The following is a 5,924-nucleotide window of genomic DNA, read 5'->3' as shown; positions in this document are numbered from 1 at the left end:
TGAGTCAGAAAACAAGCAGAAATATTAGGACTTTTATTGACTAAAACACAGTGTTGAGTACATGTACATGAAGAAGCAGGAAAAGAAACAGACTTGGACTTAGAATCACATGTACTGTGTATTCAAAGGGGTATACTCATTCATTGAATGATTATTCCTTGTTCCACAAGAAGTCTGAAAATTCCAGCATTTTTGTTGCTGTCTATGTAGATGATGTAATTCTAACAGGCACCAGTGATTCTGAGATTGAAGAACTCAAAATCTTCCTCCATGACAAGTTTAAGATTAAGGACTTGGGAAGGCTACACTATTTTCTTGGGATGGAAGTACTCTACAAGGAGGATGGACTTATTATCTCTCAAAGGAAGTTTGTTCTTGACTTGTTAAAAGACTACAAAGTTGCAAGTATGAGCAGCTGCAACTCTCCACTTGACCCTGCAGTGAAACTACATGCCAAAGAAGGAGCTCCCTTATCAGAACCTCTCTTTTATAGAAAGCTTGTTGGGAAGCTGAATTTCTTGACTAACACTAGAATGGATATTTCATACAGTGTGCAGCATCTCAGCCAATTTATGCAGGACCCTCGAGAACCTCATTTACAAGCAGCTTTTCACATATTGAGGTACCTCAAGGCAGACCCTACTCTGGGAATTTTCATGTCCCAAGATCAATCATACAATGTTAAGGCCTATTGTGACTCTGACTGGGCTGCATGCCCTGACACCAGGAAGTCTGTAAGTGGCTATATTGTCTTGTTAGGCAACAGTCCACTCAGCTGGAAGTCCAAGAAACAAGAGACTATATCTCTGTCTTCAGCAGAAGCAGAGTATAGGGCTCTCAGGAAAGTTGCAGGAGAATTAGTCTGGCTCAGCAGATTATTAACAGAACTCACATTGCAATTGCCTATGCCTATTGAAGTATACTGCGACAGTCAATCTGCTCTGCACATAGCTAGAAATCCAGTATTTCACGAACGCACTAAACATATTGAAGTTGATTGTCACTTTGTGAGAAATCTACTTCAGTCAGGCCTTATTTCACTACACCACATAAGTTCTGATAATCAACTGGCAGATATATTGACGAAGACATTGACCGGGTTTAAACATTCTACAGCATTGAGCAAGTTGTCAGTGTTCTCCACACCTTCAACTTGAGGGGGGGGTGTTATGAGTTAGTTAATTATGATAGTTAGTTTACTAGTCTAATCAGTTAGTTAGTCTGTTCAGTTAATTAGTTAGAATAAGTTTGTTACTGATTCCTTTCTATCAACATGTCAACTCACTAGTTAGTTAGAGTTTGTTTTTCTCATTCTGTATAAATGTGTGTTCTCATCATAATGGAAATCAGTTAATTGATTCCTCCCAATTATGTGTCTTCCTCTCTGCTCTCTTTGTTAATTGCATCCATGGATGACTAGCCATGGTCATGAGGTATTCTTCACAGAGTCCAAAATCTCTGGCTCACTATAGGGCTGCAGGGATTTTAGGTCAATGGATTCAGGTTAGACACTATGAAAAACTGATGGGATGCACAAAGTAATACTAGGTTGAGAGTGTTCTTCCAAGCTATGCCTAATATTATCTTATGGTTCTTATGGAATATGAGAAACATAGTCTTGCATAGAGGCTCTTATACAAGAAACAAGGTGATGTGGGCTATTAACTCTACCATTTCCAAGTTTAATAGGTTAAAATTTCACACAACTTGTACTAATTGGACACAAATGATAATCATGATGGAAAATTACACACCTATGTACTAGTGTAAAATTGTTAGGTGGATTCCATCTCCTAGTGGTTGGTTGAAATGTAATATTGATAGGGATTCTAGAGGTAATCCTAGTTTTAGTGTTGTTGCCTTTTATTTAAGAGATCATGAATGCTCTCTAGTGGGTGCTAAAGGCTTCAAAAAAATTTATTCTACTGATTTGGTGGCTGAGGCTAGGGCTATAAGGGAAGGACTACAATATTGCCTAGAAAAATAATTTACCAACATTATAATTGAATTAGATTCATTGTCTATGATTAACATCATTAATAGAGTCTAGGAGATCCTCTGGAGTGTGAGCATGGAGGTCAACACCATTCACAAAATCAGAAGTGTAATCACAGTGAGGGTACAACACTTCTTAAAGGAGGAAAATACTCTTGCTAATTTTTTTAACTAACTCAATCTTTAGTTTTGCAGGTACAAATGAATTTAATACATAATAGGAAGTCTCAAGTGCATGATGGAAAATAATGGTACTAGATAAAAGCAACACACCAGCCTTAAGATTTCAACAAACAAACACAATAAATAGGTACTATTAAGAGAGTATAAAAACAAGAACAACTTTACAAGTTAATAATTTGAGCTACAAAAGAGGATTCTGATGATTTTTGTTTGAGTTTCATTTTAAGCCTGAAGCAATTTCAATTGGTTGACAATACTTGCACCTAGTGAGAGCATAGAGGTGTTTAAAGGGTACTAAATCAGGGCATAAAAATATCAAATAAAGTTTCACCTAACCTGGTCTTGGTTAATTCAGTCTCAGATTTTCTTGCTCAAAACGGGTACAAATGTAATAATCAATTGAAATACCTAATCTTTTTATGGTTGTATCAATTTCATTATGGGATTCAATCCATTGAAAATTGGGTAATGCAATTGAAAGTTACCTTGATTGTTTCATCTATCTACTTAGTTACAACAACAATAGATGAAGCTTATCCTCGATTTGAACAATCTGAAGGGAGTGATCGATCCTAAGAAACTAATTTAAGTCAAAATGAAGAGTTTACTTACTTGGGACAATGAATTAAGGGTTATAGAAAAGTTTCAAAATTAGGGATTGGTGACTCAAGTCTTAAGTATTGAGTAGGGGTGACAATTTTTAAATTAAGAATTAAGGGGTTGAATTTTTCATCCCTAAGTTTTTTTATTTTACACTTTAGTCCATCTTATATAAAACCCTAAATAATAAGAAATTGAGGGGAAAAAAAGGGTACCAACGGCTCAACTTTTTCCCTTTTTCTCTCTTGCTTATTCTTCCATTGTTGGGGGTCATTGTTGCTGCTCTTCTTCTTCATTCTTCTTCTCCATCATCGTTCTTCTTTTTCTTCTTGTTCATCACCATTTTCTTCTAGTTGTTCATCATTTTTTTCTTTTTCAATTGATATTTACATTGTACTGCAACTTTCAGACCAATTTTCATTAATATATCATTGGGCATATTACATCATAGGTGATTTTGGTAAGTAAACTAATGATTTTTACTCTAATTTTTCATTTTGGTATTTTGAATGTTTCTTCAAAAATTTACAGCCGCGTACCCAACAGGTAAGTCATCTGTTGCAACAAATAGATTACCTATTGGATACATATTACAGTACCATATCAAGCTGGGACTAAACTAGTAGCTTGTCCTAACAGATAAGTCATTTATTGCAACCAATGAGTCATCTACTGCACCAAATGACTCATTTGTTGCAACATATGGCTTATCTATTGGATACATATTACAGTATTAGGCCAAGTTGGGAAAGAACCAGAAGATTGTCATAACAGATAAGTCATTTATTGCAACATATGAGTCATTTGTTGCACCAGACGACTCATTTGTTGCAACAGATGAATTACCCGTTGAATACATGTTATAGTAGCAGGCCAAACTAGGACAAAACCAGAAATTTGTTCAAACAGGTAAGTCATATATTGCAACAGATTAATTACATGTTGCAACAGATCAATTACATGTTGCAACAGATGACTCATATGTTACAATAATTGACTTACATATTGGATAAGCTTCTGGTTCTGGACATGTATTCAACAAGTGAATCATCAGTTGCAACGGATGACCTACTTGTTGCAATAGATGATTGACTTGTTGGGACAATGATTGTGCATATGATTTTTAACTGTATATAGCCACTCAACTTTACTATATAATCATTATTAAGTGTTTTTAATAAATTCCTTTAGGTACCACTAATGGAAGAATCAATAACAATAGTTGTTGATTGTTATGGTGAATGGATTGAGAAGAACAATCGATTTATTTGACGTTGAAAGGATGGTGACATGTCAGAGTCAGTATTGATGACCGTCCAAAGGGATTTTTTGTATAATGATTTTGTGAACTCAATCATTAGCTATTGTGGACTAAATTGTCAACCAAATGATCTTGTCATCAGTTACATGCACAAGTCCTTTGAAAACCAGAGGGTCCTACCTTTTAAGATAAGTAATCAACTTCGTTTACGTGCTTCTCTGAGTGATGCAACTAGGTCTGTTTTAAGGGTGTACATTGTTGAAAAATCGATAGAGAATAAAAATGTAGAACAAGACCAACAAAATCTGTTAAATGATGAATTGAATGGGATGAACATGAATATTCCAGATGATGAGATTGGACATGATGTGGAGGAGGACCAAACACCTACACCCATTGTTGATATAGGGGGCAGTTCTCAGTTAAAACGGTTGAACAATCTTCAAGATGATGAGACATGTTTTTACATAGGAATGACATCAAGAACAAAGAAGAACTAGTCATTTCATTGCATATTGTTTGCTTGAAAAAAGATTTCAGACTTGCAAAAGTGATTAATTCGCGTAGTGTGTATTGTTTTAAATGCGCACATCCGGTGCCTCCTAAAGATTCTTGGATTGTTCCTTTGGAGAGAGAAATACCTCTTCCATATGTTGACCCAAGCAAATCGGGAAGAAGGCGAACGAAGAGGAGGCGTGGAGTCGAGGAATCATTTTCAACAAGAAAAAATAAGTGTTCAATATGTAAAAATATTGGACACAAGAGAACAACATGTCCGGTTCGAAATGCTCCATAGTTATTGTAATAGTGAAATAGTTATTTTGTACTTAGTTATGAATCTGATAATTTTAATTCATTTTGGTTAATTGTGTATGTTCATATTTATTATATAAAATATATTAATTATGCGCATCTGTTGCAACAAACTTTGCATAATTTGCATTAGATGTATTATCTATTGCATTATTTGCAATAAAAATGTAGAACAAGACCAACAAAATCTGTTAAATGATGAATTGAATGGGATGAACATATATGTTTATCTGTTGCAATAGATGACCCATCCATTGGAAATAGTCAAGCATATATGCTCATCTGTTGCAATGGATGTTTCATCTGTTGCAACATATGAGTATCAGTTGCAACAGATAAACATATATGTTTGATCATTTTCAACAGACTCTATATATATTTGATATGAAATGCTTCAATAGCTCATAATTAGTGATAAATAAAGTTATTTAATTATAATTACCTTTTAATTAATAAGTTCAATTACATTTTCAATGCATTGTAGAGTAATTACATGATTAACTAATTGTATTCGTCTTAAATAAAGTGATCAATTGATTATTTTGATATGAAATGCTTCATTTGCCCATAATTAGTGATAAATAAAGTTATTTAATTATAATTACCTTTTAATTAATAAGTTCAATTACAATTTCAATGTATTGTAGAGTAATTACATGATCTACTAACTGTATTCGTCTTAAATAAAGTGATCAGTTGATTATTTTGATATGAAATGCTTCATTAGCCCATAATTAGTGATAAAAAAAGTTATTTAATTATAATTACCTTTCCATTATAAGTTTAATTATAATCTCAATGCATTGTAGAGTAATTACATGATCAACTAACTATATTCGTTTTAAATAAAGTGACCAGTTCATTATTTTGATACGAAATGCTTCATTAGCCCATAATTAGTGATAAATAAAGTTATTTAATTATAATTACCTTTCCATTATAAGTTTAATTATAATCTCAATGCATTGTAGAGTAATTACATGATCAACTAACTGTATTCGTCTTAAATAAAGTGATCAGTTGATTATTTTGATATGAAATTCTTCATTAGCGATAATTAGTGATAAATAAA

The sequence above is a fragment of the Solanum tuberosum genome, unplaced genomic scaffold (assembly GCF_000226075.1).
Source record: "Solanum tuberosum cultivar DM 1-3 516 R44 unplaced genomic scaffold, SolTub_3.0 scf00305, whole genome shotgun sequence".
NCBI classification, from domain to species: domain Eukaryota; kingdom Viridiplantae; phylum Streptophyta; class Magnoliopsida; order Solanales; family Solanaceae; genus Solanum; species Solanum tuberosum.
This window is presented reverse-complemented; position numbering follows the sequence as displayed.